This window comes from Sceloporus occidentalis, unplaced genomic scaffold (assembly GCF_023333645.1).
Source record: "Sceloporus occidentalis isolate IW3139 unplaced genomic scaffold, rSceOcc1.0.p SCAF_16, whole genome shotgun sequence".
Taxonomy (NCBI): domain Eukaryota; kingdom Metazoa; phylum Chordata; class Lepidosauria; order Squamata; family Phrynosomatidae; genus Sceloporus; species Sceloporus occidentalis.
Window position 1 is genome coordinate 993,623 of NW_028316996.1, and position 12,295 is coordinate 1,005,917.

The window sequence follows — 12,295 nt, forward strand, 5'->3', positions numbered from 1 at the left end:
TAAATTCATGCTCCACACCTACAACTCTGCCCTCTCTCTCACCAAACAGCTCTACTTCTCCACTCTCATATCCTCTCTTTCTTCCAACCCACGACGCCTTTTTTCTACTTTCAACTCCCTTCTCTGTCCCTCCACACCCACACCACAAACCTCTCTCACTGCCCAAGATCTTGCTGCCCACTTCAAAGAGAAGATCGAGACTATTAGAAAAGACCTCTCTTCCTTACAACTCCCTCCTACACCACTCAACACCACTCTCTCCACTCCTACTATACTAACTGCCTTTTCCCCTACAACCGAAGAAGAGATAGCCACTCTTCTTTCTTCCTCTCACCCAACAACCTGTCCCCTTGACCCCATCCCTTCACACCTTACAAAGTCTCTATATCCATCCCTTGGTCCATCACTTACCCACCTATTTAATCTTTCTCTATCATCTGGAACTGTACCATCTGCCTTCAAGCATGCGCTAATCACACCAATTCTAAAGAATCCTTCCTCAGATCCCGTCTGTTTGTCTAACTACCGCCCTATCTCTCTGCTTCCTTTTACCTCTAAGCTGCTTGAACGGATTGTGTACAACCGCCTCATTAACTTTGTCACGGCTAGAGGACCAGCAGTGCAGGAACTTGGTATCATCCACCGGTACAGGAGCAGAGCAGTATACTGGTAGCAGCAGGCAAAAGAGTAGTCGTTACACGGAGCCGAAGTCAGGAGTAGGCGAGGACAGGATAATCAAAAACAAGCCGGGTCAAACACAGGAGATAGACAGGAACGTCAAAAACAAGCCAAGGTCAGAAGCCAAAATCACAAGGTATTTAATAAGCACAGCCAACACGCACAAGGCACTATCACAGGCAATGAGCTAATGCAACAGCCAGGTTTAAATAGACATACTAATTGCATTTCCCGCCCAGCATGAAACGGAGGCTTGGAACGCACAAGGGTAGTTCCTATAAGAGGCCGCATGGTGGCGCGCGTGTACACAGAACCAGAGTCCATGCAGTCTGTGTTCAGGAAACCTGCCAGTGGCTACAGGCGTCGAGGGGTTTCAGAAGAACGGCGGTTGGGACAGACAGAAGGTAAGTACCCCGCAGTTACAAACTTCCTCTCCTCTAATTCCCGCCTTGACCCTCTACAGTCTGGTTTCAAACCCCTTCACTCTACTGAAACAGCTCTAACAAAAGTCTCCAATGACTTGCTCTCTGCCAAAGCAAAAGGTCACTACTCTATTCTAATTCTACTGGATCTCTCTGCTGCTTTCGATACTGTTGATCACCACCTTCTTCTAGACTCACTTGCTTCTATAGGCATTCGAGATACAGCTCTCTCCTGGATCTCCTCATATCTGTCTAACCGTTCCTTCTCTGTCAACTTCTCTGGCAAGACATCATCGCCCCTTCCACTTTCGGTTGGTGTCCCCCAAGGTTCAGTCCTTGGCCCTCTGCTGTTCTCTCTTTATACTTCATCTCTTGGCAAACTAATCAACTCATTTGGCCTCCAGTATCACCTATATGCAGATGATACCCAAATCTACCTGTCTTCTCCTGATCTCTCTCCATCTCTCCTGTCCCGTATTACCAATTGCTTGTCTGTTATTTCTTCATGGATGTCACAACACTACCTGAAACTTAATCTTTCTAAAACTGAACTCATTATCTTCCCTCCCTCCATCTCCACTCCACTACCTGAATTCTCTATCACCATTAACAACACGACTATCTCTCCTACTAACCAGGCCCGATGCCTTGGGGTCATCCTTGACTCAAACCTCTCCTTCATCCCTCACATTCAGTCCCTCGCCAGATCCTGCCGCTTGCACCTAAAAAACATCTCTCATATCCGCCCATTCCTCACCCAAGAATCCACAAAAACCCTGGTTCATTCCCTTATCATTTCCCGTCTTGACTACTGCAACACTCTTCTGGTTGGCACTCCACTGTCTCGACTCTCTCCTCTACAGTCTATCCTTAATGCGGCTGCTAGGCTCATCTTCCTTGCACGTCGCTCCTCTTCTACTTCCCCCCTCTGTGAAACCCTCCACTGGCTCCCAATTACCTTTAGAATTAAATTTAAGATCCTGGTACTGACATATAAGGCCATCCATAATACTGCTCCTCCGTACATTTCTGACCTCATTAGCAAATACTCTCCTACTCGATCCCTACGTTCCTCCCATGGGCTAAGGCTCTCCTCCTCACTCATCACCTCTTCCTTTTCCCGTCTACAAGATTTCACTCGAGCTGCCCCATATCTCTGGAATCTTCTCCCAAGGAACCTTCAGCATTCTCCCTCCCTCCCAACATTCAAGAAACATCTAAAAACCCACTTCTTCAGAGAAGCATACCATCTTAGCTGCTAGAACTTCCTTGTCATCGATACAACCCCCACAATACCTCTCACCCTTTCTCTATGCCTTATGTTTGTCACCCCATTTCCCTCTAGATTGTAAGCTTGCGAGCAGGGCTCTCTCCACCAAATGTATCGGTTTGTCTTAGTCTGTCAATTCTTGTCTTGTCATATCCCTTGAATTTATGTATTGTATTAAGCGCTGCGTAAACTGTTGGCGCTATATAAATAAAGGATAATAATAATAATAATAATAATCTCCCATACTCCTCAGCCAGCCCCTTAGCTGAAAGAGCATTATGGGAGATGTAGTCCTGCAGCAGCTGGAGGGCCGCACGTTGGACGCCCCTGGTTTAGACCTTTTTTTTTTTTTTTTTTTTTTACCAGAGTTAAACACTAAAAATTAGCCACTTTCTTTATGTGCATATACTGTATCATATACAGTTATTTTGCTACTGGAGTCGCATGATAAGCTATTCAGGCTCCTAGCCCGTTTATTATATTATCGTAAGCCTTGCTACTTTAGCAAAGGGTAGGACAAATCTCTCAGCAGTTAGTCATTAGGTGTCCTGGTACAATTACCAGCGAGGGATGGAACTTATTAATTGCCAAGCAGTAGATAACATTTTTAATTTGTGTTCCTTTATTCATCAGTGTGTGTTTTTTAACAAGTCTAATAATGATTATGTTTTAGAACCTCTTTACGTTCTCAAGTCAAGTTTTGTCTTACAAACACATTGGGATTTATTTATTAATATTTTTTGTACTATTGATATGTCATTCATACAAAAATGACATCAACAGATAAAGGCAGAAGGTGCTGACACGTAACTATGCCCCTTTCTTTAAGGTAAGAAAAAACACTTGCTCATGAAGGGGTTACAGTGGAACCTCTTGTTTTTATTACAATTAGTGAGGCTATTGTTAGATGTCAGTTATTTTACTTGGCACTGATCAGGCCCGAGGATTTAAAATTGGGGCATTGTAGACTCAAATGCCCTAGGATTATCTCCCTTTCAGCCCAGATGGTAATTATTAGTTCAAGCAGACTATTTTTGTTGTGAGGGATTCATGTTTGGCTAAAATCTATTCTGCTATATGTACTATATGACCAAAGGTATGTGGACATCCCTCCAATATATTGAGTTTAGGTGTTTCAGCCAAACCAATTGCTAACAAGTATATAAAATCCAGCACATAGGTACTACATCTCCATAGACAGACATTGGCAGTAGAATATGTTGTACTAAAAACCTCAGTGACTATGAACAAGCCACTGTCATAGGATGCCATGCTTTCCTCAAGTCAGCTCATAACATTTCTGCTGTGCTAGATCTGCTCTGGGCTACCGTAGCCTCTTTATCGTTTTTTTTTTTTACTGAGGGTGCATTGCTCCCAAAACCTGAGACGTTTTAAGCATTTTTACACTGTTTCCTTAACATTATTCAACTTTTACATTTTTCGTGGATCTGCACAAATTAGATATTGCTTTTTTTTCCCCCAAAACACAAATTTCTTCTAATATTTAAATATGAAAAATGGTCTCCAAACCAGTTCAGTTGACCATAATACCACAAAATATATTAATGTAAGTGTTTTGAATTTTGGAGAGAAAAAAAACACAACATGGATTGTTTTTTTATTTTTTTGTCAAAGTTATGGGGCACAAAATTAAACATGCTTATTTGCTCCTCCAAACTTGAAATTTTCAAATTTTATTTTGAAAGGTGTTATGTCTCATTCGGAATTGTTTAGCAGCCCACCAAAACACCCAATTATATTTATATATTTTTGGAGAGAAGACAACCCAATTTCACTAAGAGCATTTGGACACTTATCATACAACCGTTTGGTCACCAATCTTTGGCAAAGGGAGCCATAACATTCATTTTTGTTGCTTTTTGTCCACCAACCTTTCCATGTTTTTTAGGACTGTTTGCACAAATTACATGAAACTGCAGAGAAGCCTACCCAAATGTATTCAGCTGCATCTCCGGATTACAGAAATACACCACATGCATAGGTTTTTTTATGGGTTTTGAGGTTACTGGGCTCAAAATGCCCATTCCCTTTTCCAAACTTAACATTTTCAAATGTCTAGTGGATAGTACTGGTAGGAGAGTGGCTGTTGGATAGTGTTTAATGGTGGGACAAGCATTGCTAGTGGTGTGATAGGAGGACGAGGCTGACAATTATTGTTTGTGGGGGTCAGGTGTGTGTGAAGTTACTGTTGGTCGCTGAGGTGATGTTGAGGGTTCTTCCAGATAGTGTTGTGTGCTTGGACAGAAGTCACTTTACAGTGTTTTGTGCCAAGGGAGTTTAAAGGGGTTATCAGAAAGCATTATATGCAGGGGGGGGCTTCCTTATAGCGTTGTGTGTGTGTCTGGAGGGGTGAGGTGCTGTCAGACTCTCTTTTGCAGAGAAAGAATACAAAAATACTCCTGCATTTTCATGAAGAACTTGCAAAGTGGTCATTAATATTACCCCAAATTAGCCAAATATTGTTTTTAATACCCAGTCATATTCATATTCATTTTATTAGATATATTTATAAATATTCATGCTGGCTTTTTTAATTGATGTACGTCATCAGGAAATATAAAATACATTCATTATAGTTAATATTAGGAGTAAATATGGAGATTATGCGAATATGGAGCCTACCACTCACTCCCATCTGTTGATTGTGATTTTTCCTTTACATTTCGTATTCTGCCTACAGTCTGACTCATCAGCTTGGGCTTATATCTGGGTTTTCAGCTTTTTGGAAGGGTTTGTAGCAGCTTGGGATGTGTCACAAGGCTCTTATTGACCTGTTGCAATGTTAATTTACATCCCCAATGTATTCACTGTCATGTATTTTTCTATCACGTCATGTATTTTTAATATGAAGATGTGGGCATTAAAAACACATACCCAATCCAGTCTGTTTCATTTGGTAAAACATGCTCTAGTAGCACGGTATATGTTCAGGTAGTTTATCTAAATCCAGTGGGGGGATATTCAGTCCCGCTGTGCTCCAACACATGCCGAAATTGATACTTTAAGTTAATAATTTGCATTTCCTTTTTTATTTCATATCACTGTGAGTGTATTTGTCTGTGTGAGTACAAAGACAAGAGACTGTTTACTTCGCATAAGTCTTATAGAACCTGTTCGTAGGCTTATCACGTGTAGGATAGTAACAGTAACTACATTGAAAGAAGACAGGTCATACCTTCCATTGTGCCTGTCTTTTTTTATTACAGTTGTCCTTTTGTTCTGTACTGATGCCCTTTCAATGAAGAGTGAATGTCACTCTTCTAATTATCCTTTCTACTGAAGTTCTAAGGACAGTTTAGCTGTCATTATGACCTTTATAGGCGTTGTTCCATCTAGCCTACTGAATTTAACACTTTCAACATTTAAAGCATCATTCCTAGTGCTATTGAATGTCCAGACATTTGTCAGAAATATTTTTTTAATTTATCAGATTGGCCAGATTTTTTTCTATGTGTGGAAATCCTTTATTTTGGTTACATAGCAAAATGTAGGTGTATTTTGCTGATTGGACCATTCCACCAGCTTTCAAACTTTGCGCCAAAGTCACTTCTTACCCATAACACCCAGTGTGTTTAACCATTTTGGTCAAACAAACTATATGCTCAATCAGCAATGTACTATAGCTGGCAGCTATGTGCTATAAAGGCAGATGGCAATAGCGATATTGGTGCAAAAGAGGACTTCAGTTAAAGGTGAAACATTTTATTAGGACAACATTATTAGAGTAACATAACCTTTGGGGACATTACATTACATTTATTTATATAGCGCCAGCAGATTCCGTAGTGCGGTTACATCAAACTGGTACAAAAGCAGAAAAGAGTCCTTTTGCATTTTCCCTCCAGTTTAAATCGTATCTGCCCACTTATAAAGGGTCCACTTGGGATGAGGCCACTGTAGCTACATTTCCAAGCAAGCGTGTTTCCAAGTGAGACCTAAGGATTTCTAGTGCTACCCCACAAGTTGTGATTGCGTATGGGATGCGGATGTTTCACCAATTGTGAAAATTGTGAAAGCAGGGTATAGAGACAGGATAGAGACATACAAGGTGAAAACAAAGGGGTTCCAGCAAAACATTAGGGGTTCAAGGGTGTATCAGATGCAATGAGGTAACCATACCTGTAAGAGAGGGAGATGGTTGAGATTAATACAGATTGTCAGGTGAGTAGTTGGATGAAAGCATGAAGACCAGGGATGGATGTCTGGATAGTCCAGTGTAATTCTTATATGTCCACTTATAAAGAGTCCACTTGGGATGGGGCCACTGCAGCAACAGTTGGGAGTTCAGAAGCCACTTTCTCAGATGAAAGACGATACCTATGAGCTTCTGAATGTGTATAATGCTCAGTCATAAATGCCGATTAAATACTCAGGGAATTACAATGTTAAGGAACAAAGAACTGGTCCTTCTCTTTGCTCTTTTCCCTTAGTTTATGAATTTACTGTTAAGTGATATCATTACATAAGTTATGGTGGGTAAAAGGTGATGGAAACCTTCCACTAAAATTTAAGGGGTAGTAGAAGTATTATTAAACACTCATCTACAGACACCAGACAAGCCAGAAGGCTTGCTTTTCCCTCAGAAATTTCATGGTGCTTTCACAACCACAAGGGATTCTGGGTAGGCACTTTCGCTTCTCGGCCTTTTGGCTAAGATCAAGTGTAGTTCCTCTTAGGGAAGGGGGGGACTATGCTGATTCTCTGGCATTAGGGTTCGGGATAGCTAATGGAGCCCGAGGTGAATTGCCCTGGCAGAAATGCCGGAGTCACTGTGTGTGGTATTGCACGCCACTGCACACGGTGAGCGCACGTTCCACTGGCGGCCTATTTGCACTACCTTTTCCCCAGGTACCTTCTGGTCCTGGGGTTAAGTGATATTTTTGAATCTGGCAGGCCAGCAATGGTCTGCCCTTAAATTATTTTTCTCTAATTTATTTAATTCACTTAGTTCACGAGTGCCTATTAATTTGCCCCCATTTTGAATTCACGGTTGCTAAATTTCACGGCTTGGCCCTCACGACTCTATGGCACACGATTTTGACCCCACGTTTTTGGACACTGTTTTCTTTTAAGAGGCAGTGAAGCCTGGACTTTGCTGGAGGAGGATTGGGAGCCTTCTGGCCCCTTCCTCTCTCTACAAATCCAGCAAGGAGTCTCACTCTTCGGGGTGAGACTCAAATCCGACCCTCCCATGGGGGGGGTTGGAATCTTTCCGAGTTCTCCGTGAGGGAACTCGGAATCGTAGTCTGGCTTCTGCTGCCTTGTGCACAGAATGCGGCACCCAAAGGAGCACGCACCTCGGGCTTCCAAAAAAAATAAAAAAAATAAAAAAGCTGTCAGAGTGGTGATCTGGCTATTGTACCTCTTCCTGAGTTTTGTCTAAAGGCTGTCTTGTACAGCGGGCAATTACTTTCAAGGGATCCATGTATAAAGTGGATATAGAGGCAAAGGTGATAATTGTTAACCTTATTTGCATGCGCCTACCCAGAATCTCTTGTGGTTGTGAAAGCACCATGAGATTTCTGAGGGAAAAGCAAGCCTTCTGGCTTGTCTGGTGTCTGTAGATGAGTGTTTAATAATACTTCTACTACCTGTTAAGTGATAAAATACATGTTATCAAGATTAATTAAGAATGCTATATATAGTGATTGAGGGTGTTATAAATCGGTTACTAAATGTTCCCTTCCTAGTTTCTGTCAAATGTGACTACACAGGCATGCTGTCATCAGACAAGGCTGTGTTTATTGCTGACAGGGAATTAAGGTGTTATGCTGAATGTTAACATTCACAGAAGCACTAGCCTTCTTTTATTTCCTGGGGTGCAAAGAACTAAAGCTGTGTGTCACCGTCACACATCCCACTGAATTCTCAGCGGGGCTGCCTTTTAGTAGCATGGCATGTTGAAACGGCTATTTCAAATTCACAGCGTGAGTCAGTCTGCAGTGCCAATTCCTAATGCTAACCCACAAGCAGGTGAATAATTAAAAAAATGAAATTATTAGCTGCTCTGGAGACCTGCAGAAGTTGTGCATACAGGTAGAACGTATGAGGAACTACATATTAACATCTTTTCATACGACTGACAATCCAAACAAGTAATCACTGTCCAATTCTGTGCAAACACTGTGCTTAAATACAAAGTCAAACCTGCCTTTCTCCAGAAACAATGGGAATCACAAAGGGTTTCTTGAAGGAGCTTCTATTTAAATGAGTTGCTATTTTTAGGTATTTGATAAATGTCACCTATGTACAGATTCAGAAGGATCTTGCGGTTCAAGGCAGCGTTTCATGACGCATGCATTTTGATTGACAGATGCTATTTCATTGACAGACACTAAGGTAATACTGATCAGTACAGAAGCAAGGAGTGGGTTGAGACTATTTTCTGTAACCTGCACATGGGGCTTTGTGGCTACTGATTGTAGACAATTTTAAATTCGAATGCTGTATTCACTGCACACGCAAGTCAATTATTTATCATTTTATCATGAACGACTAAGTAGACTGGGATGTTACATTAACGAAAATGCTGATTTCTAAAAATTCCCAGAAAAGTGTACCTTTTTGGAGTCATTAGTTTCATCTGGGCTGTAAATATCATTTACCTGCTTTGATCATATCTGCCAAGTGTTTTCAAGGAGTGTTCTCTGTGAACCCAGCCTTTTGCTGTAATGTAACAGACCGCTATGTGTCTAAGGCTCCAGGGATTATGGGCTTTGTGACCTTGGTTCTTCTGCAGACATGTCGTTCTGTGCACTTTTTCTTATTTTCAATACAATCTCTTCAGGCTCTTTAGGGAGATATCAACTTTATTAGCCTAGATCTGCTGCCGCCACGGTATTCAGTTTGGCTTCCTGTACGTTACACGGTTTTAAAACTCATTAATCCAATCATTGCATAAAAACATCAAGTGCTTTGTAGCTTTTAAAGGTTTCTCCTTTTTCTATATGAATACAAATATATGATTGTGAGCATCAGGCAAAAAAGTTTACCTGCCTCAGAGACTAAACTTTTATTGGAGAAACCATTTAAAATACAGTTTTAATCAAATTCTAAATCTCATTATAGATTACTCATTATTCATGATATTACTTATTATAGATTATTATTATTATCCCCCCACTTGGGGCATAACTACAATCATTCATCAAAACTACATATGGCTTGTCAATCAGTATAATTCTTTTTGAGATATTTAGTTTTAAAATCACCACATTGAAGCTTTCCTAAATTCTCTCTTTCTTTGTAAACCGTTTATTTATAAACAATGTCTGAAACAATCATCAACAGTCATCAACTTAATAATATAGAAGTGATACCTCCCTAATGCGGAGGAATAATCATGCAGGTTCATAGACGTTAAGATGGTGGTTCCGGTTCCCATTGTTAACACATAAGGTGCATTTCTAATACCGGTGTGTGTGTTTTGTATATTATCTTACAAAAGTGAGTACACCACTCACATTTTTGTAAATATTTTATTATATCTTTTCATGTGACAACACTGAAGAAATGACACTCGGCTACAATGTAAAGTAGTGAGTGTACAGCCTGTATAACAGTGTAAATTTGCTGTCCCCTCAAAATAACTCAACGCACAGCCCTCGGAAGAGGGAGTGATAATTTTTTTTAAACAGTATTCCTAATTATAGATTCTGTTAAGAGGGAAAAATAGCAACTTTCAGTTTAAGATGCAGGCCCACCCAAAAGCCTAAATACAATTTTTTCCCTCCAAATACTTGTGACATGAAATCTTTATGGACCTTGCTTTCTACACCACTATATGGGCAAAAGCATTGGGACACATCTCTTAATTATTGAAATCAGGGTTTGAGCTAGGCCCAGTGAAGGAAAATCTTAAAGACATATTGGGCAATGATATACTTCCATCTCTGTGGTCCCAGTTTGGGGAAGACCCTTTTCTATTCCATTATGACTGTGCCCCAGTGCACAAAGCAAGATCCATAAAGACATGGTTGGATGAGTTTGGTGTGGACAAACCCTGACCTCAACCTCATCGAACACCCTTGGAATGAACTGCAAGCCAGGCCTTCTTGTCCAACATCAGTGACTGACCTCACAAATGCTCTACTGGATGAATTGACAAAAAATCCCACAGAATTACTCCAAAATCTTGTGGAAAGCATTCCCAGAAAAGTGGAAGCTGTTATGGCTGCAAAGGGGTGACTGACTACATATTAACACCTATGTATTTAGAATGTGATGTCATCACAGTCCCTGTTGGTGTAATAGTCAGGTGTCCAAATACTTTTGTCCATATACTGTATGTTCCAAGATCTACAGATACAGCAATTAAAATACAATTACTGGTCACATTTACAATCTGTAAGTGCTACACGTAAAGCTGCTTGTAACAGTTTGAAGATGATGGATTCATCCTCCCTGTGGGACAAGAGACATGTCCTCAATACTCCCATTATGCGGACATTTTTATCCTGACTACTCACACTATGAAAGCCTCTTCTACAGAGTAATCCCCTAGTTTTATCATTTCAAAAAAGCAGGGTTTTACGAGCATTAAAACGCTCTATGTTTTAGAAAATCCCATTACAATAGAGGGGGAAAGAGTAAGGGATTATCTCCTTGAGAAAACAACGGGCAAAAAGTAAAGTGTGTTTTCTATTGAGGTATTTTTCTACACAAAAGTCAAATCAAATAACAGCTTTCTTCTTAAAAGCCGAGACATTTGGTAGTTTGCAAGATATGTATATATTTTTCTTGATGATTTGTTAGTATTGATATGTAAAAGATAGAATGCAGAAGGCATGCGCTCTTCCTTTCATCACACGCCTTAGCCATTCTGTGCTCATCTCTTCCCCTTTTGTCCAGCTATGCAAAGAATAGAAAATCACAGACCGGCAAAGACAGTTGTACTGGTACGGTGCTAACGAGCCTTGTGAATATTCTCCGTTACTGCTGAAGGCACCAGCAAATTAGGCCTCGTTTTAATAATGAACCCAAGGGTTGTTCAGTTTCCCAGAGCTACATGACATTCTCTGGAAGCTGATATGGCTTTTGGTGTATCGCTATGACAACGAGACCCAGTCTTGCATTAATGGGTTTAACAGGAAGCTAGAAGTCATTGGGAGCTAATAGTCATGTCCTGTTATCATTTTTCCACTCATTACTGGCTGTCATTGATGGCTGGAGAAATCAGAATTCCATCACAATGCTGTCACTTTGTAAGGTTGCTCCTGGTGCCCCAGAGGCAGCTATAGTTCTGAAAACTGCTGTGACCCGGCATATATTACTAGATAATCACTTTATAGCACTCGAGCAATGAAAGAATGAGCCACTACTGGGTATTCGTAACCTTCTGTTTGTATTTTTGCTATATATAGCTTACAGGCTTTCCAAACATTGTTCGGTGCTACGTATAAGGAAATCTGCAACAAATCTCACAATACATTTAACTTTAGAAATACAGAATTCCAGGAATTAGCCGTCTTTTCTTTCTCTTTTGTCATACTCATGTTGATGCGTGTAAGTAGAAAGATTTCATTAAACGAACAGTCTAGTCCCCAAAATTGTATTTTGCGTGTATTTTATCGCATGCAAATTGGAGGATACATTCTTGACTTGAAACCAGACCATTAGTATGTGTACTTCTCATGTAGAAGTCACAAAAGCAGCCAATCACTTGTATGCTAGCAAAACATCAGTTCAGATAGCGAATTGATCTTTCAGCCATAGTTTTTGCATCCAGTGATCACCTCCGTGTTTAAGAAGTCTATCCCGTTGTGGCAAAGGGTTATACTTACCTGCCACCTCTGCTCAGTCAGTATAGAACATTCTAATACCTGGCAACTGGAAATATCTTTCTGTTCAGTGAGAAGATTGCGTTACGTCATCCAGCTAAAAATAACCTCCAGCTGCCATGGTA

The 12,295-nt window shown here is 40.5% G+C and overlaps 1 protein-coding gene and 1 pseudogene across 2 annotated transcripts in view; both read left to right on the forward strand.

Moving 5' to 3' along the window:
- OSBP2 (oxysterol binding protein 2) overlaps positions 1-12,295 on the forward strand; it is a 115,394-nt gene that overhangs the window by 61,949 nt on the left and 41,150 nt on the right. The gene's annotated exons all lie outside the window — the stretch shown is intronic.
- LOC149302920 (U2 spliceosomal RNA) lies at positions 7,022-7,201 on the forward strand (annotated as a pseudogene).